This window comes from Centropristis striata, chromosome 17 (assembly GCF_030273125.1).
Source record: "Centropristis striata isolate RG_2023a ecotype Rhode Island chromosome 17, C.striata_1.0, whole genome shotgun sequence".
NCBI classification, from domain to species: domain Eukaryota; kingdom Metazoa; phylum Chordata; class Actinopteri; order Perciformes; family Serranidae; genus Centropristis; species Centropristis striata.
This window is the reverse complement of record NC_081533.1, coordinates 16,272,705-16,291,864: the sequence shown is the minus strand read 5'-3', so window position 1 is coordinate 16,291,864 and position 19,160 is coordinate 16,272,705. Positions and strand designations below refer to the sequence as shown.

The window sequence follows — 19,160 nt, the reverse complement described above, 5'->3', positions numbered from 1 at the left end:
AAATGTACCTGTCCGTCTGTTTTGTTTTCGGCTCATGCAGGCGATCCTGATTTGCAATTTCTTTCATGACATTTCTAAAGTTCACTTGTAATCCGTCTTCTGTCTCTTTCTATCCGCAGCCTAATTAATCTCTTTCAGCAGCGAGGTGCCTCGAAGATTCCTATTTCATGTTCGCTTAATACCTCCTCCCTTTGTGTTTCAGTTACTCTTTACAGTCTGTCTCTCAGTTGACTGATACCGGCTGATAAACGTATGGGGAGGTCCGTCTCTGATTAATAGCCAAGAGGCCTTTCAGGAAACATAATGAGTTTCTCCTGCTCAAGTGTGTGTGTGTGTGTGTGTTTCACATGGTTGAGTGGTTATACAATTCTGTTTGCAAGTGTGTGTGTGTATTTTTTCCCTTTTTGAACATGCAATGCAATAAAAGATGCTGTATTTTCATGCCTCCTTTACTTCCCGTGGGGTTAAGAATACAAATTGCACAGTGGGGACTCCAGCTATATGAACTGAAAGAACGAATTAAACATCAATATGTTTTTGTCAAATTAACTCATAGACCACAGTTGAGGCAATTTGGAGCCTGCGTCTTGCTGCAGTGGGGATGTAAATCCATTATGAGGTTTATTTCCCATCATTTAGATCATGGGTTTCAAACTCGCGGCCCACGGTTCAATTGCGGCCCTCGTGATGATATTTTGTGGCCCCCACCTTGATATGAAAGTTTAATGTGAGTTTCATATGAATGGCACTTTACCGTGTTGTGTGTGGAAGGTCCCTTTAATTACTTTTTTTGGTAATTTTGTGTCTTTTTAAAATAATTTTGTGTCTTTTTTCAATAATTTTGTGTCTTTTTTTTTTAATAATTTTGTTTATTTTTTAATAATTTTGTGGCTTTTTAAAATAATTTTGTGTCTTTTTTTAAAATAATGTGTATTTCTGGTCATTTTGTGTCTTTTTTTAAAAGTAATTTAGTGTCTTTTTTCAGTCATTTTGTGTCTTTTTTTCAGCCTCTGTAGCAGAGAGAAATTAAATTCAAAAAGTATTTGAGAGCTTATAGCTGTTATATCTGAGCTCCCTCCGCTATAGTCGTCTTCCGCCATGATTCCAGTTCTGGAAAAGTCCCATGATGCATTGCGACACACATGTATTCTCATTTTGTGTCTTTTTTGGTCATTTTGTGTCTTTTTTTAGTAATTTTGTGTCTTTTTTTGGTCATTTTGTGTCTTTTTTTGTAATTTTGTGTCATTTTTCTGCCATTTTCTGTCTTTTTAAGTAACTAGCTTTTTTTTCTTTCATGTTATGTCTTTTTTTGGTCATTTTGATACTGCCTTCAGCGCCCCCCAGGTAATTTGAGTTTGAGACCCTTGATTTAGATTGTGTTGCTTTCCGTCAAAGGCATTTTTTCTTGTCCTAAAATAGCCAAAATTACACCATTTATCATAGCTAGAAAGTGAAAAAACAGAAATATTCGTCAGATCTTTTGATTTCCAAACTTTTTAATTTCTAAAATTTTAATTTCTTGATTGAATCTGGTGTGATGAACACTTCAATCAGAAAAAAAAATTAACTATATCTAAAGTTAAAACACTGGTATTTCATCACTTAAATCTAAGATATAGTATGACGTTTCTCATTTAAAATGTTGCCAAAAATAAACTAAACAGATCCTGAAAAAAACATAACATTTTTGTGCTCTGCAGTACAACTTTGAAGTCATGAATGATTGAGCTGTGACCAACAGTACGCTATAAAACCTCACTGAAGTTTTAACTGCTGTTTAGTAATTTTGTGTCTTTTTTGGTAATTCTGTGTCTTTTTTAAAGCAATTTAGTGGTTTTTTTCAGTCCTTTTGTGTCTTTTTTGTAATTTTGTGTCTTTTTTTTGTAATTTTGTGTCTTCTTTTGGTCATTTTGATATTGCCTCCAGTGGCCCCCAGGTAATTTGAGTTTGAGACCCCTGGTTTACACAGTTCAGAGAGGAGAGGACAAGAATGGATGTAAGTAGAGGTTTTAAAAATGTAAATAGTTCAATATGTACAGAATATGGAGCCATCTGTTTTTCAATATTGTTAACACTTGTGGGCACTTGGGAAAATCTTAGATATAAAGATATATTGTATATATTCCAGTTATTGTAAAATTAATTATCAAAGAAATTCAACTTGTGTTTTTTCTATTTTATGATTTATACCATTTTAACTGTACAAAATACATTTTTGCACAAATTTCATAGTTCTCCTCGCTTCTACCCATGATTTTGCTGATTCCATAGAGGTGCAGGACTTATAAATGTTGTATATTGCAGTGAAAAACGAGGCTACAGTGAGTGAAATGTGACAAAGAAACGCCCTCAAGCTGCTCGGGGGGTTCAGGGGGGTTTAATGTTAAGATGTTTTCAATCATATTATATCTTCTTCAAAAGCAGATATGGAGTTTACCTGCCGTTGTCATGGAGTTGTAGAGCACTTTATACACTTCTTATCAAAGCTGGTTTAAAAGCTGTTCATTATTGACCTTGGAAAGAGCTGTAGAGAAAAGAAATCTCACCACAGCTCCACTTTACAATGAAAAAGTGTGACTTAAAGCACTTAAAGTGCTCAGAAAAAAAACCCAGAACAGGTCCTGAATGGACTTTGTAGTGCCGTTTTTTTCTCAAATGCAGTTTATACATCTGTTTCAAATGTCATCATGCAATTAAATGGGTTGTATCAGTTATCAGCCTAAAATATATGGTTTGGAAATAAGTAAGAAGTAAGACTTTTTTGCACCAAATTCTATCAAATTTTGATTTATCCATTCAGCTTTTCTAACACAGTCATTCAAAATGTGCAAAAAATAACGTTATCTTTCATCTCCTTTTCTCTCTTTCCTGATTGAAACCTTCGCTTTTTCTTCTTTTATGTCCATTTCGAAGCCCCCTTCTTCAATTTTTTCCTCTCTACTTTCATTGTTTCCCTCTCTATAGTTATTTTGTTTCCTTTCTTTCATCTTATTTTGTATTCAGTCTTTCCTCCATCCTATCCCTTGTTGTTTTCTCGCTGCTACCTCCTCTCTTTTGCTCCTTTGCTGCTCCCATCTTTTCCTCTTTTCTTACAAATTTTTCTTCTGTTACCTTTCCTCCAAGATTTTTTTCTTTCTTTTTAACCACTTAGACTCCCCCTCCTGCCTTTTTTTCACCATTTACCTCTCCTCCTGTGTCCTAACTTCCTCTGCTTCCTTCCTCACTTTTTATTCTGTGGCTCTTTTAAAATACAATAGTAATATAAAACCCTCCATCTGGCTCTCCCTCACTCTGTTTCTCTCGCTTTGTCATCATCTATCATTTGTATCCTTTGAATCTCTGACTTCTCTGCTCTCTGCTCTCAGACGGTTTCTCTCTCTCTGCGGCGCCCGGAGGCTCGTCTTTCTCCTCCTCTTTGCCTTTGTATGCGTCTGCGTGTGTACTCTGTATAATCTGGAGTCTCTCGACTGATTCACGAAGCGCTCTGTTCTCCGCCGTGTCTGAGAGCGAACACGCTGCGATCTGTTATCTGTCTGCACAATTTTTTACTCGCTGCCTTGCATTGCCTCCGACACTCATCTTTTTCACTTCTTCCTTTCTTCTGGTCCTCCACAGCAGTTGGCAGACACAATATCTTTGAGTTACAGTAACACACACTCACCCAGCCCCCTCTCTGTCTCTTACACAAACACACACACACAGATGGAGGGATTATGTGGGATCACATTAGCGGTGCAGCTTTGTGTTAATGGCCTTTACATCATCCAGCGGAGAATAAACTTTGCTGCTTTGACTCTTTACACATTTTCAGCTTCCTGTTTTTCTTGTGAGTCTGAGTGTGTGTTTGTGTGCGTGCATGTCTATGTGCGTGTGTGTGCATTTTTGTGTAGGTGTACATCAAGGTTAGTATAGTTAACGAAAAACTAACGAAATAACGAAAACTAGAATTGAAAAAACATTTTCGTTAACTGAAATAAAAATACAAACTAGAGTTTTTAAGAAAACGATAACTAACTGAAACTGTATTGTGTGGTTACAAAACTAAGTAAAATTATAGTGAAAATGTCCTTAGTTTTCGTTCTTGTCAACTTTTTTCATTCATAATTCAGTGTTTCTATTTTAACATGCAACACATGGTAAATATGTTTACTGAGACTGGGATGTCTACACTCGAACCAAAATTCAAAACACCCAGAACTGTAAGAGTTAATAACCTTATTGGGGCTGAGATGGATAAACCAAAGGAAATAAAGGCAAAATTTATTATGACCTCTTTGAATCTGGCACCCAACATATAGCCCATTACAAAAAAACTAAAACTAACACTAAAACTAATAAAAACTGAACTAAAACTAAGCATTTTGAAAAACTAAAAACTAAAATAAAACTAGAAAACTCACTCTAAAAACTAAAACTAATGAAAAATCCAAAACTAGTATAACCTTGGTGTACATACAGATGTGTATGTGGGGAAGGGAGGGGTGGGTTTTGTCATTTTTATTTATTTTTATTCTTATTTTTTGTAAAGCACTTTGTGTTGCATTTATATGTATGAAAAGTGCTATATAAATAAAGTTTGATTTGATTGGATTTCATTTTCTCTCTCACACATACATACATTCCTATAGTGCCAACAGGGGACCGACGCCATACGCTATCCAAGTGGGGACTTTAGTTTCAGAATTGTCCGCTAATGAAATGTGAATCAGCACGTTTTCCTTCAACTCCCTTAATGAGAATATATCGTGAAGAGGACATGACAGGATTATTAACTCATGGCATCTCATTGTTGCTGGCCACCGAGGATATTTGTGTGTTTTTTTATTGCTTTTTAATGAATCAATTTGTCGTTGTTAGGGAAACAACTTTGAATCTGCAGCAGCTGAAGCTACGAGGTATTCTAATTAAGATACTCCACTCTGTTTTATTTGCCAGATAGGGCTTTTGTGCTGCATTCATGTGGTGTCAGAGTAATTGGAAAAATTAGTTCCTGATCATTTTTCATAGCTTACCTGAATCCAGCTTTTGCTTGCACTCTCAGCATGTTATTTCCACATTACGCCTTAAAGCTCATGAATACACCAAAGTGGGACTTCCCAATTCTAGAAATGGGACCATTTGAGGAGGATGTGAATGCACCAGTGGCCTTGTTGGAGGTCTTTGCTCCCATGAGTGCCATTCTAAAGTAAATATAGTTAGTAGCATTGCTACGGCTCACCATACAGTCCATAAAGGTTTAGATAAAGTTGACATATAACTTGGGCCTTCATCAGGTATATATGCTATTTGCACCAATGGAAAAGCTTGAATATGTACATAAAAAGACAGAAACATAACTTTGTTTTCTGCCCTTTTTGTATTTATGCAAGCTGCAACCTCTGGGTCTGAAAATTAAAGCCAATGCGAAGTGCCTTAAGCCTGGCCATGACCAGCAGGGGGCAAAGTGAAATTGTATAGAGAGTATATGAGAAAATTACAGTACTTCTCACTTAATTTATTACCTAAATAAACATTTTCGTAACAAGTTTATGGTGTCAATTATTAGTTGCAAGTCTTCTTCAACACAGCAGGATGTTTATTTGTTGATGTCATAATGTGTTTTCATCTTAGAAAGTGATATTTCAGTTAATTATAATATTTGGGTCACCTAAAAATGTCTTGTTCCGCGTTCAGTTGTACTGAAAGGCACCCTATAAGGAATTGGCTGTTTTATTTTAAGTCATGGATGCACTTTGCAAACCATAGTGTCCTCCTCCCGAGATCACACTTTCGTCCAAATATGGTCACTTCCGGCTCCAAAATGGCAAACACGCGGCTTAAAAATTGTAGTCCACCATTTTCTGCATTCTCATCATCTTTTATATTGTAATTTTTGCCCTTCTTGGTTTATTAACCCTTTGATGCACAACATATAAACACCTTCTAATGCACAACATGGGTAAAAAATGACCCACATTCCTTTCCCATGTTATTTAATGCTGGCTGTGTGTTTGAATTTTCTTCTTTTTTTTCCATTACAACAGATCATTATATCCATTTTTCCTTTCATACTTTATGAAGGAAAATAGTTTTTGTATTATTACATCAAGTTTACACACATGGGTCAAAAATGACCTTGTGCATAAGAAGTGTAGTGATACAAAAAGTGATTCACTAAATTAACAATTTGAGTATATGTGTAACTATGTTTGTCTTATTTTGAAGGTTTAACTTTAAAAGAGTTGTTAGAACCACCAGGTTACATTGGAAAATGACATATTTTAACAGTTAAGACTTATAAGTGTGACCAAATAATAATTTCCATTGGAAAAACATAAATTTAACAAAATAGGATAGTTAATATTTGTGTCTTCTTTGTCAGGTTTTAAATTGGTGACAACATATAAACACCTTCTAATGCACAACATGGGTAGAAAATGACCTTGTGCATTAGAAGTGTAGTGATAAAAAAGGAGTTTTATTCAAAAAGTAAGAAATGAAAACAAAAAATTAGGATGTATGATGATCAAAAACAGGTTATTTGAGGAAAACCTGCAATACTGAATGATGAAATTAATTTATTGCAAAGAAAAATAACAAAAGGTTAAACAAATGATATCATACATCATTAAAATATAGTTGCACAAATACAAAATACAATCTACAATCCTTGTTTCCCTTTCTCATTATAGATGCGCAATAAGTCTGATGTTGACTCTCCCTCATCGCTCTAATGAAAAGTTATGACACTGCAGCTCCAACATTTACTCGCTTTGTTTCTCGGCGCTACACTCCCGCCTCTCATTAACTCTGTGTTTGTTTCTCTCCCCCGCCTGCTACTCACTTCATCTCATCTGAGCATCTCTGTAGTCAACTTTTCACATTTTAGATTAATAGGTGAGGTGCACAGAGTGAGCTGAAGCTGAAAAAAGTGGTTTAGAAGGAAGTTGAAACAATCACCAGTATTTAGAGGCTATTGTCAATATGCAAATTGCCCAATTTAACAGCATTAAATCAACTGTACTTGCAGTTATGTGAGGCTTACAAGCATCTGGATTCCAGGAAAATAGTAAGAAATGCCAGTCAGCGAAACATTTTAGTGTCATGAAAGTATACTTTTACTTTACGAAGGGTTCTCTTAGAAAAAATAACCCCCCCAAAAAGCTTAAAATTGTTATATTTCTGTCAATATTCATTTCGCAAGTCCTGATAATGTAATAATTCCCCAATATTGTAATAATTTAACAGCAGACCACCCATTAGAGCTCTAGCGCCACCAACAGGTCAAAGTTGAATGTTTATTAACTTTTGACCCGTTCATCCGTTTTTCACAAAGGATGTATCACTGGAACCCTTGGGCCAATCAGAGCTCAATGCATCCTCAATGGGGTTTTTCGGCTATATTGGATTTTCCGCCATCTTTGATTTGATCAAAAACCTTCCATTAATGTTATACTTTATTACATTATTGGAAAAAAAAAAAAAAAAAAAGTGTATTACATTATTGGGAAATGCACTTTATTACATTATCAGGAAGTTATTACATTATCAGGTTTTATTACATTTTCAATGGATTCAAGTGCAGGTTTTTATTACATTATCGGGGTTATTACATTATCTGGAATTTATTTCATTATCAGGTTCTACAGGCCCCCACAGTAAAACTGGTCTGGGTTATTATTTTCTAAAACTTTAGTTTCTCCTTTACTTCTTCCTGACTCTTTCCTTTCAATCATCCTCCATCAGTGCCCCGACAAACCCCACCCAGTCCGTCCTCTTGTCCCTGTAATGTCTCTCCATCTGTGCGGTCCATTAGGTGGCCTCATGGCTTAGCGCCTTCTCTGATGAAAATGACCCGAGTGACAGAACGACACAATCCATACTCTGATACTCTGAACCTGCTCTGGTGGGCATCGCTTGCCACCGGGACACAAAGTGTGTTTTTGTTATGCTAGACCTGCAAGAAAATAGTGTCACAGTGACTCACTGGGGCTCTTTTCTGGGCACATTTGTCACCCGCTGGAGGCTTGTCAAACAATCTGGCTCTGAAATCCTTCATGTCACTGTGTTTGTATGACATTTTATGGAAGACAAACATACAGTATTGCCACAGGTGAATGCAGCAGGTCAACCGTAGTGCCAGATCTATGTCACATTTCTGCACTTCGTCATGAAATAATCTGTATGTGCTTTTTAGTAAGTTATTTTACAGATGATTTCTTTAAAAATACATATAATAGACAGTAAATATCTGTATTTAAAAGTGACAGTAAGTGTTTGGAAACTTGCAAGACTATTTATCTTTTTCAAGTTTTTACATTCAATTTAAAGTTTTACTGTGAGAAAACAGAAAGCTGCCTTAATTTTACATTCAGCAATATAATGTGTATTCTTTGTATTTTTACATAGAATTCACTATAATTTAACATTGAAGACCATTGAGCAATTCACTATATACTGTAAGAAATAAATAAATAAAATAAAAATAAATTAAAAATAAAAACCCTTTAATGTCCTATTTTATAAATTTACAGATTTTAACTTTCAATGTTTGGTTGATATGTGTAATATAAGTATTTACCTTTTTTATGCCATTTGCAAAAAAAATGCACAAGAAACCCTGTAAACAGTAAAATACAGTGAGTAACTTAATAATAACAGTGCATGTTATCTTCGGTAATGAATATGATAAAGGAACATGCTCTATAGGTTTTATCACATTTAGTCAATTTTTGTTCATATATACATATTTTTATTCCTATGTGTGATAATGGCGGACCACTAACAATGAATTGTATGTCTAAAGGTAATTATAAAGTGTAAATATATTGAATGGCTCATAGGGAGAAAATATGATTAAAAAATATTGTCAAAAATAGTGTTTTCTTTTCCTCAATCCTTAAAAAAGTTCCTGGAAAAGTTAGAAACATTTGTCCGTAGGCGAACAAACCATTTCACATGAATAAGGAATATATTTTCCATTAATCCAAGAAATAATAAAAAATGAAATAGAGCTTTTCTCTCAAGGACATTAGTATTGAATCTCTAATTAGCACCAAATTATTTCATTCTTCTTTTTAATTTATTTATTTATTTATTTTTTTATATTGAATGGCTCATAGGGAGAAAATATGATAAAAAAAATATTAGTAAAAAATAGTGTTTTCTTTTCCTCAATCCTTAAAAGTTCCCGGAAAAGTTAGAAACATTTGTCCGTAGGCTAACAAACCATTTCACATGAATAAGGAATATATTTTCCATTAATCCAAGAAATAATAAAAAATGATGAAAAAATGAAATAGAGCTTTTCTCTCAAGGACATTAGTATTGAATCTCTAATTAGCACCAAATTATTGCAGGAAACTATCTGCACTGATTTAATGGATTTTCATACTTTACCCATTCAACACTTTTACTACATTTGTCATTTATATATCGCACATTTCATACTTACATGAGCTAATGGATTCAGTTTTTCCTGCTGCATCGTGGTTTTTCTTGCTGCTACAAATCCGGATGATTTATCTAATCTAACCTTATAATGCAGAGGGTGCTAATACTTGTGTTGGATGAAAGAGCTGAAGATTAATGGTACATTCAGTTGTGTTGTTGTTGTTGTTGTTGTGTGGGTGTGTTTGTGTGTAGGAGCCACTGTGGTTCCAGGATGCTTACAGTCACTTTTAACCTCAGTTTTGATCAGAAATGTTTCACAAAAGAGCATCAAAAGTCTTTTTTTTTCTCTCCCTCTTCCTCTGCAGGCAGATGGATGATGCTGATCCCTCGCTCCGGAGGTGTGGAGTGACAGATGACAGAGGGATTGATACAGCGGGAGAGAGAGAGAAAGAGAGCGGTAACGTCGGAAAGGGCCGCCACCGCCACCGGTAATGAAAAAAACGGCTGCAAAGGTCGGGCCCATCGATCGGGAGGCGAGAAGAAGTAAGTGACCAGATTTACTGATACTGCAATGACAGACTTTCTGACTCACTCCTCTTTCTCTCTCTCTCTCTCTTTTTACATTTCTGCTCTGTTTCTCTTTCTGCACCTTCAACACTTTGTAAAACACTCACATACCCCATGTAGCACCTACCGGGCTCAAACTGCTCAATATTTCGGACTTACTGGAGCCTCAAAGTTGCACTTGCAATGCAGCACATCACTTTCTGTAAAGGTCTTTTGTGCCATTTCTCAAAGTTGTTGTTGTTGTGTTGGCTTTATAAAACCCTGTGGCTGAGCAAGATGTGACTCCAAAGTATTGTGCTATACCACAACAGTGACTTGACACATTCGCTGGCTCTTTCTAGGAAGCTTTGAAGTGATATATTTTTGCTTTTCATGCAGTTGCAACAGCAGTTTGTTTGGAATAGTCAACAAAAAAACGGGCAGTTAGCCAAACCACAGAATTGGGCCATAATGCTAAATGATAGATAGCTAAAAAATGACCAAAAAAGACACAAAATGACCCAAAAATACACAGAATTACCAAAAAAAAGACACAAAATGACCAAAATAATAATAATTTTAATATAATTACAAAATCAGGTTTAATCTTGTTTTAATAGCATCAATTGGAACTTATAAAGCATGAAAGTCACATCTATAATGTTTTATGACTGTTGATATAGGTCATCAGAAAGCCTTATGTGTGCTTTTGAAGCATTAGAAGCCAAAATGCTAAATGATAGATAGCTAAAAAATGACCTAAAAAGACACAAAATGACCCAAAAAAGACACAAAATGACCCAAAAAAATACACCAAATTATTTAAAAAGACACAAAATTAATTTTAAAAAAGACACCAAATTATTTAAAAAGACACAAAATTACTGAAGAAATTCACAAAATGAGTAAAAACACTAAATTACTTAAAAAAGACAAAAAATGGCAAAAAAGACACAAAATTACCCAAAAAAAGTAAATAAAGGGACCTTCCACACACAACATGGTAAAGTGCCATTCAAATAAAACTCACATTAAACCTTCATATCAAGGTGGGGGCCACAAAATATCGCCACGAGGGCCACAATTGGCCCATGAGTTTGAGACCCGTGATTTACATACATTAACAGGTGGTGGCGTGCATGGATATGGAACATAAACCCTTCGATGTTCAGCTTCAAACCGTGCTGTTTGCCTTTTGTGATGCAGTTTAATCAGAAGAAAATCCCTCCCCCCCTGCTCCCCCGCCGCCACCCTCCACTGTTTTATCTCGCCGAGCAGAAATGGCTTCAACAAACAAAAGTGCGGCAGCAATTTGTCCCCGCGGTGAAAAGCAAAGCAACAGCGACGACATCTGTGCCTTAACCAGGCTTCTGCTGCGCCGCTCTTTGTGAACCGTATCCGCGTTACTCCCTCTACCAAGTGTTCTACTGTCACAGCACCAATTATAATCTACAGACGATGTGATTGGCTAGCAGTCGCTCCGCAGGCCGTGTCTAATCTTTGGTTTGAGCCTAATGAACTGTGTGTTTTCATACCAGGTTCGAGACTATATCATTACGAGGAAAAAAGATTATTATAGTTAGAATAACAAGTTAGCGTCCTGTGGAGTCTTTGTCTCTTTCCTATATTCTAAGTCACTTTTCCTTTATCTCTCTCGATCCGCTCTAGTCCCTCTCTCTCCGCTTCGTCCTTCCTGTGTGTGTGTGATGTATTGCTGCTTTATGAGACCGGTTAAATGGCTCGCCTGCAGTGCTGTTCAGTTCCCTGTGAACTATGCTGATACTCTGCCTGAGAGGAGAAGATAGGAAGCAGCCTGTCTATTACACACTGTGATAAACACACACACACACACACACAAAGACATTCCTACATATAAATCCTTATTGTCTGTTCTTATTTAAAGTAACTGTGTTCCTATGTTTCAGCCCCAGAAATTAATCTTAAAGTTGTTTACCATCATGCATGCAGAATCCTTGTAGAACATGATAATGTAATAAATTCCCAATAATGTAATAACCTTGATAATGTAATAAAAATCTGCACTTGAGTCCATTGAAAATGTAACAAAACCTGATAATTTAATAACCTCGATAATGTAATAAAGTGCATTTCCCAATAATGTAATACACTTTTTTTTAACCAATAATGTAATAAAGTATTACATTAATGGGAGGTTATTACATCATCAGGTTAGCCTTCATTTCGCAAGCCCCGATAATGTAATAATTCCCCAATATTGTAATAATTTAACAGCAGACCACCATTACTTGGGTTCAAGTGGTGATACTGTGTAGGCAACTCTAGCTCAAGAGCTCTAGCGCCACCAACAGGTCAAAGTTGAATGTTTATTAACTTTCGACCCGTTCATCCGTTTTTCACAAACGAAGGTATCCATGACAACGAATGCATTCAATAGCTTCTTTAAGTCTAAAGGTGCTTGGTGTTATACTTTATTACATTATTGGTAAAAATGTGTATTACATTACTGGGAAATGCACTTTATTACATTATCAGGAAGTTATTACATTATCGGGTTTTATTACATTTTCAATGGACTCAAGTGCAGATTTTTATTACATTATCGGGGTTATTACATTATCGGGAATTTATTACATTATCAGGTTCTACAAGCCTGTCTATTACACACTGTGATAAACACACACACACACACACACACACACACACACACACACTAAGACATTCCCTACATATAAATCCTTATTGTCTGTTCTTATTTCAAGTAGATGTGTTCCTATGTTTCAGCCCCAGAAATTAATCTTAAAGTTGTTTACCATCATGCGTGCAGAATCCTCATTAATGGCTATAGTTTTAAAACAACCACTCTACTTGTATTGACTTTATGTTGCACAGACTCCTGTTTTTCCCAGCGTAGACACAGACAAGACAAATAATCAATAAATCCTGATAGAAAGCTTGGAGCAGCTTCCTTTAATCGGCTAAAGCTATAGACCTCTGAGTATACAGTGAGCTTCCTGTGTCTGGAAAAAAAACATTATCCTGACCCAACAGGACTGAGTGAAGCCTGGTGATGGAAGGCTTCTTCAAAATTGATTCAAGTGATTTAAAATACTTGAAAAAAGCACTTTTGTAAGGTCTAAGGTTAAACTGACCAGTAAAACATCTTTTTTAATGCAAACAACAAGTTGCATTAACTGTGATGAAAAATCTCAACTCAAGAGCTACTTACATAGCTATGTATTCTCAAAACTTTTGGTCATATTCCAAAGCTTTCTTCATCAAGTGTTATCACATGACCTGCATTAACCCTCTGAAACCCAAGCTGTTTCAGGGCGTTTTTTGCCCTTTTTGCATTTTACTCACTGTATCCTTGTATTTCACTGCAATATATTAAAGTCCTGCAGCTCTATGGAATCAGCACAATCATGGCTAGAAGTGTGAACAACTCAAAAATGTCTTTTTGTGCAGAATAACAAAGTTATATTTATAAATCATAAAGAATTAAAAATGCAAGATTAATTTCACTGATATATATTTTTTTAATTGGAATAAAATGGAATTCGTATATGCAACATTTTGTTGTGCCAACAAGTGACATGAATATTGGAAAAAAAAATTGGGTCTCCACATTTTTACAGCCTCTACTTCCAACATCTCCTGTCCTCTCCTCTCAGATCTGTGTAAACAGCCTGCAGTTCTGTCTGATTTTCAGTGAATATTTGTCACGTGACTGTTTTGGGAGAAGAAAATGGGTCTCCACATGTTATACATATTGAATTTTGAACTTCTCCTGTCCTGTCCTGTCCTCTCCTCTCAGCTCTGTGTAAACAGATTTTCAGTGAATATTTGTCACGTCACCGTTCGTCTCAGTAGAATCAATCATGGCTTCACAGTGTCGCTGAAGAGCACAAAATGTAATGTTTTTAACAGGATCTAGTTATTACAAATGGTTTATTGTTGGTGACATTTTAAATGAGACATGTAGAATAAAGTGATTTGGACAGAAAAAAAAAATTTTAAGCTTTCTATTGGTTTTCTAAGTGAGACATTCATATCCTATAAAGCAGCTATTCTCAACCTTGGGGTCCTGCCCCCTATTGGGGTCGCGAGATGATTTCTGGGGGTCGCCAAATCATTTTGGAAGTCAGCTCTGTCTCCACTGTGTTAAAGTGTTCATGTGTTAGGCTACGTTCAGACAGCAGGGCTTTATGCTCAATTCGGATTTTTTTTGTGGAATGCAATTTTTTTGCAAGGTCGTTCACATTTCCAATTAAATGCGAGTTGTATGTGATCTCCAGTGTGAACTTTAAACGTACCAAAAGTGTCCCGCATGCGCATTGGAGGACACGACGACATCACACGCAGCGAGCGTGCTCAGTGTTGACGGAAGTAGTGGAAAACGTGGCCGCGAGCATTAAAGCCTGATTTCCACCGGTCGCGTTACAGCCGTATGGTCAGGATTATCGCGTGTTCTCGTTATCTCGTGTATCTCGTGTATACGACCGGCTCGCTATGCTGCCGTGCCGCGGCTGTATCGCGCCCGGTGTGAATTGACGCTGGGCAGAAGATGGAGCAAAACCGCGGTGGAGCCGTTCCGCGGTTTTAGGACCACATATCCAAGTGGCCTGGATCGCATTTGAAAAAATCGGATCTGCATCGGATTTGGGTCACTTCAGGCTGCAGTCTGAACGTAGCCTTAATGTGTTTTAGTCTTTTTGGTCATTTTATGTCTTTTTTGGTCATTTTGTCTTTTTTGGTCATTTTGTGTCTTTTTTGGTCATTTTGTATCTTTTTTTTGGTCATTTTTTGTCCTTTTTTCTGGTCATTTTGTGTCTTTTTTAGATCATTTTGTGGTCAATTTGTGTCTTTTTTGGTCATTTTGTGGTCAATTTGAGTCTTTTTTTTGCTTAATTTTATGTAATTTTTTGGTCATTTTGTGGTCCATTTGATTCTTTTTTTGGGTAATTTTGTGTCTTTTCTGACAAATCCCAAAGTAGCAAGTTATTACTTTCCAAGGAGTCTCTGGCTTGAAGCTGACTGTTACACACTCAGGAGGTCAGAATGGACCTTTAAACTTATAGCAAAGGACAATAATATATAAATATATATATATGTATGCACAGACAGAGAGATGTTTTAGTTGTTGTCTACTTCATTATTTGTCCAAAATTTGTCATATCAACTGAGTTTGTCTGATCTGAACTGTGAGATTCTGTTCAGTGAGACAACATGCATGTTAAATTGGGGGTCGCGACTCAAAAAGATTGAGAACTACTGCTATAAAGGACCATCGGAAAGTTCAAATCCCGGCAATCATGCCTGTTGATGTCTAATTAGTAGTTTTAAAGTATAAAATAAGTTTTACCCCCCTTATAAAGAAGGGTTGACTCCTATGAGTTGTAGTATGCAGCTGCCGTACACCAGTAAAAAAGACAGAGAAGAAAAATGTTGCCGTGCTGAAGTCTGTCATGTTAATAAATGAGCAGATGGCAGAGGAACACTGTTGTTTTACCGATCCATCTTCATGCAAAGAAAGTCTCCCATCCATCTTTTGGACATGGATATTAATATGAATCAGTGAAGAACATGAAACGTACAAGATGAACTGCAGATGGCCACAATATGTACTGTAACTATCTCTTGACAAACAACAGCTGGGCACAGTGACGTCCCAGAGTCTTGTCACAACAGCAGTGTTGTTCCCAAAGTGTCAAACTATTACTTTGTTGCATAAAACAGTCATACGAGTAATTTTTCGTAAAGGTAACATGGGCCGTTTTGGAAGAGTTTTATGAGGACTGTAGAACCTGATAATGTAATAAAGTGCATTTCCCAATAATGTAATACACTTTTTTACCAATAATGTAATAAAGTATAACATAATGGAAGGTTTTTGATCAAATCAAAGAAAAATCCAATATGGCCGAAAAACCCCATTGAGGATGCATTGAGCTCTGATTGGCCCAAGGGTTCCAGTTATGGGTCAAAAGTTAATAAACATTCAACTTTGACCTGTTGGTGGCGCTAGAGCTCTTGAGCTAGAGTTGCCTACACAGTAGTATACACTAACAATATTGGGGAATTATTACATTATCAGGACTTGTGAAATGAAGGCTAACCTGATAATGTAATAACCTCCAATTAATGTTATACTTTATTACATTATTGGTAGAAAGTGTATTACATTATTGGGAAATGCACTTTATTACATTATCGGGAAGTTATTTTATTAAATTTTTTAATGGAATCAAGTGCAGATTTTTATTACATTGTCGGGGTTATTACATTATCGGGAATTTATTACATTATCATGTTCTACAAGGACCTTCCCATTTTGTTTCCTTTTTTTGGTCATTTTGTGTCTTTTGGTCAATTTGTGTCTTTTTGTGGTCATTTTTTGTCATTTTGTAGTCAATTTGAGTCCTTTTTTTCTCCGTTTTATGTACTTTTTTGGTCATTTTGTGTCTTTTTTGATCATTGTGTGGTCAATTTGATTCTTTTTTGGGTAATTTTGTGTCTTTTCTGACAAATCCCAAAGTAGCAAGTTATGACTTCACAGGGAGTTATTACATTATCAGGTTCTACAAGGACCTTCCCACACACACATGAATAATCTACATTGTTTATCATACTTGCATATAATCACCCATAGACAATTAATCTATGCAGCCATTTACATAAACAAAAACAAAACAGAGACAAATTAGTAAGCTCAAACACACAGAGAGAAGCTTTAGATTCACTTTAAACAATACAGACATTACTGTGCCCACACAGAGTGAAAAAAAATGCAAAGCAGGGGTTTTATTATTCTGCTTTCAGCAAAGAGTAAAATATATATACACACACACTCAACGCCTATTGTGCTCTGCTTGATACTATCGTAGACTCACCGCCCACTAAACTATCTCAGCTGGAGGCCTGGGTCCGTCTGGAGATGTGCTGGCTTTTTCTCTCAAATGCACACACACACACACACACACATATGGATGCAGAGAAGAAGGAAACACACATTTCATTCTTAAACTGAAGCCCACACATTCTAAAAAATGTCTCATTGATTTCACAGCTTTTGTGCACTGTCTTACTGTTTGCTTCATGCATCGACATATGCACTCAAAAAAATGTTTTGTTGAATGAACATAATTTTATTATGACAAGTGGTTGCACGAAATCATTTTATCTGAATCTAGATATTTTTATTATGCTGACTGGACTTATACATTTGAAGTACATTTTTAAAAATGATATTGTGTAATTCTTTCTCAATTATTTTGAGTTCATTTTACTCAAATTTTCTTAGTAAATCAAATTAAACCCACTTTACAGTAAATTAACTTAAATAAATTGTGTATGTTTTTTAAATATATTGTACTCTTTCAAATCAATTCAAATGTTTAAATTGTACCTTTTTTTTATTAAGTTGATTCTAATTAAATATTTTTTAGCTATCATACATGACAGAGAACCACTGCAAAAAAGCCAACTTGTATTTTTTGGCCTAAAACAGTGATTTAAGTTGGTAAAACTTGGAAATATAAATTATTGACATTTAGGGCAATAATGTAAGTTAGCACAACAAAGGAAGCCAGTTGTCTGCTCAAAACAAGTTTGTGAGTTGTTGTTACTTATATCTTTAAGTTGGGGTTCACAACAAGGGACAATAGTTCTGCTAACTCTTATTTCTTTGTTGCGAAATTCGGTAATTAGCGAAAGCTAGCGGCTAACTGATGCTAACGGCTAGAGGCTATCTGATGCTAGCAGCTAACTGATGCTAGCGGCTAACTGATGCTAGTGGCGCTGCTTGTTACAGCTACAAGAGTAGCCATTAGCGTATCAATGCTAACTCAAAATTGTGGTCGCAACATTAGCTGACATTTCATAGCGGCGTTACAATCGTGCCAATTCAGCACATTGCAGAAGTTAGCAGAAGTAAGGATTAAAAGTTATTACAATGTAAAATTACAAGTTAGTACAACTTACAGTTGAGTTGACAAAAATGTGAATTCAGAATTGACCAAACTCAAAAACAAAACTTAAAAAATTTAGTTTAATTGTCCAACTTAAAATTTTGTCGAAGTTTGTTGCCTTGAAATTTTGAGTTCACCCAACTTTTTTTTGCAGTGTGTAGACCACCAACTTTAATATGATATATATGAATACAACACAAGAAAGCAGAAACACACTGCTCAGATTCTGTTAACCAGAATCATAAGGATGGAATAAACAGTCTACACTGACAATTACAGTAAATTCATCCAAATTTCTTTTTTTTTTTTCGAGCTACATTTAATTAAATAAAATAAGATTGTCATAATACTGACAATGTATGTTGAAATTACATGTATTTTATAGGTGGAGTTAAATAACACATACTTTCTATTAAAATATGCTTAAATAATATATGTAACATTTACTAAGGGTGAAAATCACTTTTTTTAGTGTGTGCACACATGCACGTTCACACACATACAGTACACTCCCAGACATACCCTTGAAGACATTTATGAGGTGCTAAATCACCAAGATGTCTGAGAGGTAAGGGTAAGAGAGGACATCCAGTACTTTTGCACACTGTGATCTGAGGGTGTAAACATCAAAGCTTCCGTTTCATTTTATCCCCTTCAGTTGGTTTTAAATGACTGTAGTGTTTGACAATGATGGTCATTCCCTCCCCTCAACTTTTATAAAGAGTGCAGACAGTGTCATTAATTAGCCTCGTAAAAGAAGAATTGCTGTGAGGATGAAAGAAACAAAAATGGAGAGGAGAAGAATTGAGAGGGTGTGTTGATGGATGAGTGGAAGGGGAGGAAGAAACGCAGGTGAGATTGAAGAGAAGAAGCAAAAAAGGGAGTTTAGCAGTGGAAGATGCATTTAACCCAATTAGGCCTAAAACGCCTGGGAAAAATGCCTGTAAAACCTCTGGGCGATTTTAAAATAACCCCCTAAAAACTGAAGTTTTTCTGGAAATTCAACAGAAGTGTCAACTCTTCCTACTAAATAATAGATTTTTCAGCCTCTGTAGCAGATACTACAGTACTATACTGTACTACTATATATATACTACTATATTTGAGAGCTTATAGCTGTTATATCTGAGCTCCCTCCGCTATAGTCGTCTTCCACCATGATTTCAGTTCTGGAAAAGTCCCATGTTGCATTGCAACACTCCCACCTGTATTCTCATTTTGTGTCTTTTTTGGTCATTTTGTGTCTTTTTTTGGTCATTTTGTGTCTTTTTTTGGTCATGATTTCAAAGTTCT

At 35.8% G+C, this 19,160-nt stretch overlaps 1 long non-coding RNA gene across 1 annotated transcript in view; it reads left to right on the top strand.

Moving 5' to 3' along the window:
- LOC131989973 (uncharacterized) overlaps positions 1-9,975 on the top strand; it is a 165,011-nt gene extending 155,036 nt beyond the window's left edge. Inside the window, exon 3 of the long non-coding RNA XR_009396014.1 lies at positions 9,738-9,975. This is a non-coding gene — a long non-coding RNA (uncharacterized LOC131989973). The remainder of the gene's footprint in view (positions 1-9,737) is intronic.
- Positions 9,976-19,160: the final 9,185 nt, after the last annotated feature.